Source organism: Nannospalax galili, unplaced genomic scaffold (genome assembly GCF_000622305.1).
Source record: "Nannospalax galili isolate Female #2095 unplaced genomic scaffold, S.galili_v1.0 scaffold50, whole genome shotgun sequence".
Taxonomy (NCBI): domain Eukaryota; kingdom Metazoa; phylum Chordata; class Mammalia; order Rodentia; family Spalacidae; genus Nannospalax; species Nannospalax galili.
In genome coordinates this window covers 1,463,362-1,474,350 of record NW_008328749.1, presented here as the reverse complement: position 1 = coordinate 1,474,350, position 10,989 = coordinate 1,463,362, and positions in this window count along the sequence as shown.

The following is a 10,989-nucleotide window of genomic DNA, read 5'->3' as shown; positions in this document are numbered from 1 at the left end:
TTCTATTAAGAATCTTCAGAGTATAATTAAGATACTAAATATCATTTAGACTTTCTTTTCTCCCTACAGGTAACAGTTACGCCATTTGGGAGTCTTTTAGATAGACCCACTGAAGGGGTACTCCAATTGCCTCACCCTGTGTCCCTGTTCAGCATAGAAGAAGCCACAGTGGACTGCATCCTGATTCCCTATTGGCAATTTGGGTAACCTCTTCAGAGGATGGTGTGATAAGAATAGGAGGTATGATTTGGCTAGGCAGTTAGGGTAAAAAGACCCCGAAGAAAAGTAGCCAGTTTCTTGGCTTAAAGTCAAAATATCCTTGGGACTGTTAGCAACATACTCTGTCCCAAAGGCCAAAAATATCAAAAGTATTTGGTAGCTTGTATCTAATCCTTTAAAGATTTTAGGGTTACCTCTTCAGAGAGGGGAATGTTAGAGTACCCAAAAGCCCCATAAAAAAAAAATAATAAATGAAGCCAGGAGTGGTGGCACATGCCTGTAGTCCCAGCACTTGGGAGGCAGAGGCAGGAGGATCTCTGTGAGTTCAAGGCCAGCCTGGTCTACATGGTGAGTTCCAGGACAGCTGGGGCTACAAGGAGACCCTGCTTCAAAAAGACAATAAAGACAATAAATAAATAAATAATAAATAAATAAATAAATAAATAAATAAATGAAGTAAAGAAAAAGAAAAAAGTGTTGGAGAGATATGGGAGGTGTTGGAAGGGAGGAACTGGGCATGGATTTGATCAAAACACCTTATATGCATGTATGAAATTCTCAAAGTTTTTGTAAAAGTTAAAAAAAATAAAATAAAGGAAAAACAGGCAAAGTGCCCACATTTCCCAATTTTAAACAATATCAAGCTAATGCAATCAATATATTATAGTGCTAATGTAAAAATAGTCATAAAGATCAATGGGACAGAAAAGATTATCTAGGAATAACTCACATATACTTAGACAATTATTATTATTTTAAATATGTCAAGGTAATTTACTGTAAAAGTAACAGTGTTTTCAATTTGTCTTGGAAAATTTGGATATCTGTGTGCTAAAGAGAAAAATAACTTTACCTGGCATCATATTAAAAAATTGACTCAAATGAGTCTAGATATAAAAATCAAAATTATAAAATTTCTAGAAGAAAACAATAGAAATTCATTGCAGCCTTATGTTCAGCAAGTATATCTTAAATGAAAAACAAATCACTTGAACCATGAAAGAATATTTTTACATATTAAACTTAATCAAAATAAAGCTTAACCATCTGAAGACACCATCAAAAATTAAAAAGTGAATCATGGAATAAGATAAAATATATCTAATACATATATCTAAGAGGTTTTGATAACATAATATATAGAGAATTCATATAACTCAAAATTAAGAAGAGTATCTAGGCATGATGGTTTACATCGACAATATCAGCACTCAGAAGGCAGAAGCAGGAGAAGAATCATAAATAAGTTCGAGATACATAGATGGCTACCTCTCTGGGCTACATAGTCACAGCTTCTCTTTAAAAAAGAAAAAGAAAAGAAAGACACCTAGGGAGGCAGCTCGATGTGTAAGAGCACTTGCTATGCAAGCATGAGTTTGAATCCCAAGCACCCATATAAAAGCCAGGTATGGCTACACATACCTATAACCCCAGTATGGGGAGTAGGAGATAAGAGGATCCCAAGAGCTTGCTCACTAGACAGCCTTGCCAAAACAGCCAGCTTCAGGTTCAGTGAAAGACTCTGCCTCAGTGGAATAAGGCAAGGAGTGACAAAACAGGACCCTTGATGTCCTTCTGTGACATCTGTACACACACACAGAGGCACAGGCATATGCACAGGCACACAGGCATGGGTGCATACACATGTGTAGACCAACCCCACACACACACACACACACATACGCATGCGCACATGCACCAGAAGAGAGAAAGAGAAATGGCTCACCAGACAAAGGTGCCTGTCACCAAGCCTGACAACCTGAGTTCCAGCTCCTAGATCCATATGTCAGAGGGAGAAAACTGACTCACATAAAATAAAAATGTTATAAAAGAAATCCTGTCCATTTAAGAAAATAAAGAATTGAATAGACTCTTTACTAATGACATATAAATGGCAAGCCCAGGAAAAGGTGCTCAACATATCATTTGTCATAAGCCAGATATAGTATATACACCTACCATCCCATCCACCTTGTTGAGGCAAGGACTTTCCTGTTTCTGCTGCACAGCATATGCCAGGCTAGCCCACATACACGGCAAACCCTGCACAGTCATATATTTTCTACCTTTTCCACTAAGGTTATGTACATATTTCATTGTTTTATTTTCCTGAGCTTGATTATATCTTTTGGTAGAATATAAATTCCTTCCCGAGCAAGACACATTTAAGATCAATTTTTTTTTTTTTTTTGGTCTTTTTGAGACATGGTCTCCCTGTAGCTCCAGCTGCCTGGAACTTACTCTGTAGACCAGGCTGGCCTCAAACTCACAGAGTTAAATTGCTCTGTATACAGGGTTCTGCTCTTACTTTATAGTTACCACAAAATAAAAGAAAAATTTAGGATTTGCACTATTTCCATGCAGCATCTCAGGTGACTGTGTAATTATTTGTCTGTTTTTATTGTGTTGTGTTGTTTTTACTTTGTTTCAAAAGAAGCTCTTGTCTCCTCTACCTTTGTGATCTTTTCTGATCTGCTTCTTGGATTAAGAAGAATTCAAGTGCATTTTGTTTGCAGTCCCTTAGACAAAGAGTCCAGCTTTAAGGTTTTATTATTAAAGTTGACAACATCTTAATACATTCCATTATATTTCTTTTACAATCATTATGCCTTCTTAGAAAATAATAATTGTATTTAAAGAGAAATATACTTGAAGTAAAATTTTTAGATGACTGTATTACTATGTTTTTAAAAATAATTTCTACTTCTGGGTAAAACGGTAGACTAGAAGCTGCATGTATGTGACCCAGTGATGGAGAAGGTCAGAATAAGAAAAAAAATATTCTATTCCAAAAAGAGAAAGAAAGGAAGCACTTCTTTCATAAAGGTAGTAATAGGATATCTAAGACACACGGAGAAAAAGAGGGGTGATACATAGAAAGGAAGCAAAGCCAAATGCAACTCAAATGCAACCTGGTGCTCTGGTGGGTTAGGAGAAGCAGAAGACTCCTGCAAAAGGTAAGCCAGGCTGTCCTGGGAGAAAGAGACTGGCAGCCCTAGGACAAGGCCACAGCTTGCACAAGCCTCTAAAGCAGTTCTGGGCTTTGGTGAATAGGTCAGCAGTAGAGAGAGATCCCATTTTGTCACTCCATATGACTTAGAATCTATTTTTTTTTTAATTGGACTACCCTGGAAGCTTGAGAATGAAGAATGACCACAGTCCAAAGGGCCTGAATTTAATATTCCACAGTTCTAAGGTGGGAGGCAATTGTAGAGAGTCAGAGGGTCAAATGCTAACAAGCTGAAAAGCGCAGGTGACAGGAGGCTCGGCTCAGACATCTTCTTTCTCATTTTTGGATCCTTAGAACATGTGAATATATACCCTAATGCAACCACAGCAGCAAGGAAAATGTAAAGGAACCACAGGGGCAAAGAGGAAGAAGCAGTTCAAGAGCGGGCAATAGCAAGGGACGGATGTTATCAAGGAGGAAATGGGGGAAGTGGGAGAGTACTTTAACTTGGGTGAGAAAAGGGAGGGCTGTACAGGGAAAGAGAGAGGAAGGAGAGACAAATAATGCTTAGGTGGTGTGAAAATCGAAAGGGAAATATATTAGTTCATAAGCCTACTGAAAAATACACTAAGATAGATAGATTAGTTAGATAGATAGATAGATAGATAGATAGATAGATAGATAGATAGATGATAGATAGATAGATAGATAGATAGATAGATAGATAGATAGATAGACAGACAGACAGACAGACAGACAGACAGAGATAGATAGATAGATAGATAGATAGATAGATAGATAGATAGATATGTATATGGTTGAAAGCTATGTAACAAAAATCAAAGTACCAGACAAAGGAAACCTCCCTTTGAGTTGTCAAGGAAGTCCAAGAGACTCCTCAAATAATAAAAGATACTGCCACAGCCCTTGATTGCCTCTCAGAACATGAAGGTAAGATCTTATTGCTGAAGACACTATGTTTCAGACACAGGACTTAGAACAAAGAAGCTGGAACTGACTTGGAAGCTTCCTCCCTGAAGAATAGCTCTCATAGCATCAGAAGTTACTATGCAAGCTGGCAAGGGAGAAAACCAATCAATGATCTTATCCAGCAATAAAGTTTAAGAAGCACAGTAATGACCAGCCCAGAAAGTTATCTATATTGGTGCAGTAGTGGCACTTTTTTCTTGGGAGTAGTCAACAGCTGTCTAATTGAACTTAAGGCCTGCTCAATTGGAAGGGAATCAAAGTATGGTACTGTAAACATAACCAAGTACACAAAGCTGGAGATGTCATAGACCCTAGAGAAAAACCTGTTTCTGTCACTGCCCTAGGCCAATGTAACTTCTTACTTATATTCTAAATATGTATCCTTGTATCCACAAAAAAGTGCACCTCTCACCACTCATCAAAGAAGTCTCTTCTTACAACAGATTGAGACTATTACAAAGTTCCATAACTGGTCAAACACAGAGAATAAGTGTCTGTGAGGTACCTAGCCCTAAGTTACACATCTACAACGCAGCCTTTACACCTAAGGCTCAGGAAACATAGTGGAAAGGGGGGCAGAAAGAATGTAAGAGCCAGAGGGATAAGACACCTGCTGCTACTTAAGGCATTCTAGACTTGATAGGGTAGCTACACTAATGAAATCTCCACAGATGATAGTCTAATGAGATCTGCATAAGACAAAAACCAGTTGACATGCCAAGATAGATGGAGGAAAATTCACAGGGTCCCATCTCAAGATGAAGAGCCACAAGCGATCAATGGAAGCTGAGAGAGGGAGAATGAGTTTCCTCCAGAGATTAGGTCCCTGAGAGGCCATCTAATTCCAAATGGGCAGACTTAAACCCAGGTACACATGAGCACCATTATATGGACTATATATATATATATATGCATATATGTCAATAATAATCCAAGAAGAGGACAAGAAACTGAGAGGGAATGGTGGTATAGGGGAGGAGTTGGTGGGAGACTGGAAAGTATGGAAATAATACAAGACAATAGTCATGTATGAAATTCTCAAAAATAAAAAACATGGCTATTTCTCAAGGACTTTGGTCTTCTGCCCTACCCTCCCATTCCCTACCCCATTTAACCCTTCCTACTATATTATTCTCCTTTCCCTCTTTATATCACTGCATTCTAGCTCTGCCCGATGGCCATTCATTATTTTCTTGACCTCTCTGGATTTTCAAATTGAAACATGTATATCTAAGATTTCAAAGCTAGTATCCAGCTGTGAGAGAGAACATGTGACATTTGTCTTTCTGGGTCTGGGCTACTTCACTCAGGACGATTGTTTCCAGTTCCATCCATGTGCTTATGAATTTCATAATTTCAGGTCTTTCATTTTTAATTTTATTTCATTTTATCTGTATTTTACCTGCATGTATGTAAATTCCTTTGTGTCATGTAACACCCATGAAAATCAGAAGAGGGCATAGACCCCTGTAACTGCAGTTACATGCAGTTGTAACCTGCCATGTGGGTACTGGGAACTGAACCCAGGTCCTCTGCAAGAACAGCCAATGCTGTTAACTGCTGAGCCATCTCTCCAGCCCAATAATCCCATTTTTTAAAGAGCTGAATAATATTCAATTGTGTATATGTACCATAACTTCATTATCCATTCATCAGTTAATGGACATCTAGGTTGTTTCCAATTCCTGGCTACTATGAAAAGGGCAGCAATGAACCTGGATGAACAGGTATTTCTGCAGTAGGATATAGAGTCCTTCAGGTATATGTCCAAGAGTGGTACGGCAGGATCATATGGTAGATAAATCTCTAAATTTTTTGAGGAATCTCCACACTGATTTCCATAGTGACTATATCTTTCTGCACTTCTGCTAGCAGTGGATAAAAATTCCCTTTTCTCCATCCTGACCAGCATTTGTTATTTTTTTCTATTTGAGATTTTAGGCATTCTGAGTGGAAGATGAAATCTCAAAGTGGTTTTAACTTGAATTTCCCTGATGACTAAATTTTGGGCATATTTTGAGTATTTCTAAGCCTTTTGCATTTCACCTTTAGAGAACTCCCTGTTCAGCTCAAAATCCCAATTTTTAACTGGGTTATTTGAGTTTTCTGATGTTTAGTATTTTTAGTTCTTTGCATATTCTAGATATTAGCCCTCTGTGAGAGACATCGCTGCTAAAAAAAATTCCCATTCTGTAGCTGTGTCTTCACCTTGAAAGATCACATCCTAGGTCAGGAAACTAATAAATGGCCATGAATGAGGGGGTGGGTTCATGGGAAGGGATAGAGAACACAGTGATAGAGTAGAAAGGACTAAATAAGATGGGGAATGGGAAGGCAGGCCAGAGCAGGAAGTATGGAGAGGGATAAATAATACTAAAGGCCTTTAGAAAAAGTCCTATGGAAATCTACCACTACAGAAGCTTCTTAAAGCATGTGCGTATATGTTATAAAAAGAGATTAAAAGGAGTTACCTTATAACAGGGGGACATTGCCCCTACCAGACACCACAGGCTAACAAAGTAAAAGCTCAATGCCAAGAATGGACTCCCTCTTCTGAAGTTCTTGATCAGGCATCCCACAGACCTTCAAACAATACTGACCATTGCCCCTGCTTTCGGTTACAGACCAGACCTTGATGGTAAGACCCTATTGCAAAAGACACTACACACATGAACTACAGAACAAACAATGAGAAATCAACCTGGTACTGACTTCAAGGTCTCATCTCTACTGACTAGCTTTCATAGTGCTAGAAGGTGCTATGAATTCACCCAGATGTGAATCCTGCAAGCTACAACTGGCCTAGCAAGATATGTCCACTATTACAATAGAGGAACAAATATTATGGGAGTGACCAACTATTTCCTAATTGAACTTAAAATCCTCTTCATAAGATGGAGCCCATCTCTGACATTGATATCAGGCCTAGGAATCTGAGGCTAAACAGATCACAGGCCATAGGGGAAAGCCTACTACTATTATTCTGCTAAATACATATAATATTAAACTGACTTTTAATGACTTATTTTTATAACCATAAATTAAATGCACATCTCAACTGTCACCAGAGAAACTTCCTTTTGCAGCAGATGTTAACACAGAGAACTACAACTGGCCAATGTGCAGAGAATAAGAGGCTACAGAGTGCTTATCCCTGAATAGGACACCTATATCAAACTTCTGCCTCCAAAGACTTAGGGATCATTGAAGAAAAGGTGACAGAAAGATTGTAAGGCAAGAGATGGTAAATGACCACAAAGAAACAGAGTTTTCCAACAGGCAGGGAGTTGCCCATACAAACTCATAGCAATGGTGACAAGCATGTACAACTTTCACATAACCTCAAGCCAGACAAAATTCCAACATAGACATGGGGAAGTAGGTGCGAAGTCCCAACCTTACCTGCAGAAGTATTGGCAAGGGATGGCTGTTGGGAAGAGGAGAGTCAGTCTTGTTTAAGGGTGAGGTTCTTGGTAAGTTGACTGGGCTCCAGCAGATGAACCCATATCAAAAGTCATTTGGGGACACAAATTTGACTCTATAGGCCTTAATATATATACATATGTATGTGTGTGTGTGTGTATGTGTGTGTCTGTCTGTCTGTCTGTAAAATAGAGTACATGAAATTGGGTTAGGAGTACAGATAGGAGATCTAAATATGATCAAATATATTGTTTTAAATTCACAAAAATTCAATAAAAAATAAAAAAAATAAATAAATTTTAAAGAATATTATTGTTTAGTAGCAAAAAAGAAAGGATACACAATTTTAATTACAACCTGCTTTCACTAACTTGGTGCTATGTCAAATACTACCTCTAACTTTCCAGTACAGGTAGTGCAATAACTCAGAAGCTTCTGTGCTTCTTTTTTTAATTTGTCAATTTTGAGAAACAATGACAATTGAACCTGTCATCATTGCATGTTTTCCAATTCCAGTGAAACTTGTAACTATGCCCAGCACTTGGAGATATCTGTGCTTCTGATTTGAATTATCTAACTTTCTACTCACAACAACTTTATAAGGTAGGTGCCACCTTGTTTTTCAGGTGGAAGCCTGACATTAGATGATTTGCTAAATATCACAAGGCTGCTAAGTGGAGAAGCAAGAATCAAACCCAAATAACATAACTTCTATAGCTGCGTCAGAGAATAAATGTACAAAAGAGAAAACTCTTTGAATTGGCTTCAAAATTTCACAAAAATGTAACAGGTTAGCAGTATAATGTGGCATGAATAACCAAATCTGAATATCCATATAAAATCATTCTTAAATGTATTACTGAAAATAAATATTAATAGCATAATTTCTCTTGTTCAATATATAAATATCATTGAGGAAAGAAATATTAAAGTGTCTAGAATAAAAGAAACCAGAGCTTTAACAAATAATACAAGTGGCCCATTGTTAGGTCTTAGTTAAAACAAAGTGACTAAAACATTTTTGGAAAACTTGGGAATTTTTTAATGTGGACTGAGTTAGTGTGTAAATTGTTAATATTATCAGAAATTGATGTCCTTGTATTTCAAAACATTTATAGATAAACGCTAAAATATTTAAAGATTACCTTTCACTATTTCTGTGATTTACATTGACTTAGTTGAGCAAAACAATCCATTGGGCATATACAACCGTGAATGCCTGTGAAATACATGGCTATTTAGTTGTTTATTATATTACTTTCCACACTTTACTGCATGTAAGAACCATTTTTAAATAAAGTCAAAATTCTATAAATTTCTCCCCCTAAAAAGCTCAGCATTCTTTTTCTCAGCTCTAAAGCAATTATTCTTCACAAGTGCTTGGCATTCTGTTGTTTTTTTAATCATCTACCCTTTGCTAAGTTGTACTGATTGGAAAATGGAGCTCCATTGCTCTAATCACCAACGGGCAATCACTCTGCATACTTTGAGAGGCCACAGGAAAGATGGAAGATCAGTTCCTGCTTGGGGGACCAGGACAGGGTTGTTCAGAAACCCGCATTAGTGTCACCAATCACTACAATCCATCTTCTACAGCAAGTGCATACTCAGTGAGAATCTTTACTTGTCACTGTGTTCATCAAGAAGAAAATGATACACAAAAAACTGTCAACCTCAGAAAATTACAACTACTCCTTGTCTTTTAAAGTAAGTTCTTTGACAGAAGTGACCTTATCTTAAATCCAATAAATTTCTTAATTCTAAAAAGCTCAGTCAGAGTGCTATAAAACCTGGAGATTTTCTAGTGCTTTCTGCCCCTTTGCTTCCAGTTATCATACTAAAAGGATCTTCTGGAGGCATGCAGTCAGACTGAACATCCTAAGAAAGACTCCCATAAAACCAGGTATGTGGATATTTGGATGTACTCTAATGTAAACTAAGCCACTTTTCAATGGTACTTGGTCTGCTAGTTTACCATCCTCATAAACTGCTGAAGTGTGGTAATGCATTCAAAGTCCACCTACTTGAAGAAAACAGGATCCAGGGAAGTATTTTTTGATCTAGAGAAAAGAATATATGACTGTACATTAGGAACAATTCCTTGTTCCAGTTGTAGCAGATTGATTTCTTTCTAGTACATTGGTACTATAATAATAACTATCCCTGAAATTTTACAACAGAGCAGGCATTGTCTTCAGTACAATTTGTAATATACATTATTCCAGTCAGTCCTCAGAACAGCTTCCTGATGAGACTGTACTCATTCAAAGTCACACAGTAAGTACCAGGGCTAGGATTTAAACCAAGTCTGACTGATGCTAACACAGCTTGACAAGCCACAAGCTGTGTTGTGGATGTATGTCTGATCTGATAGCACATTAACATACATACTAATGTACTTGCCCTAATAGGTAATCTCTACAGGCCCACACCACCATGCCTGGATTTTAACATGGGTACCAGAACTAAACTCAGGTCCTCACACTTGCATGGCAAGCACTATATTGTCTGAGCCTTATTCCCAGCCTCCCATTACCTTTTCTTATTGCTAAATGTCCTAAGATCCTATCTTTCCAAGGTCATATTTATTATCAATAGAAAATGATTATGCTATGATTAAATAATTTTAACTCCTCTGTTGATTCCTTTCTCAATGTGTTTAAGGCATGAAGTGATTTTGCCCAGTGCTATAGCATAAATATATAATGTTCAGAAACCATTGTTCTCATAAACCTCAGGTGAAAACAGATAAGTCACTTACTAAATCTTATTTCTCTCCCACAACTAACAAGCCACTTTTCTGATTTTTTTCAGATCCCAACAGAAGATGAAAATTCCGCCACTGCTGGTATGCGTCTGTGTCCTGGGTGCTTGTTTCACAGTAAACATCCATTTTATCTATCAATAACAAACATTTAATGTATATACTTAATTTAATTTTCAAAGGTTTATCAGAGGCTATGGAGAAGAGGAGTAAGGGAAAGGGAAAGAAAGATTGATCAATGGTACAAAGTTCCAGTTAGACAGGCATAAGAAGCTCTTCTGTACAACAGGGTGACACTGATAAAAACTGCAGATTATATGTCTTAAAAAGCTAAAAGATCTGTTCCTCAGGGGTCACATGGGCTTAGGAGGAGCCCCTGGCCCCTTTCTTTTACCAGTTCCACCTATGCGAAGATAAGTCAAAGGTCCTGCTCCTCAAAAAGCCTTAAGAGTAAAATTAAATTGGTTTATCTGGGCCAATTGCATGGCCTTAAACACCAAAAAAGAAAGTATAACCAAAGATAAAAAGGGCCAATATTATTTTTAAGAGTCCATATGTATAGCTAAACGCTGCATAACAAGAAAAATTGCCAGACAGGAGATACCTTCCTTTGAGTTGTTGGCCAGGGTGGCTCAAGAGACTC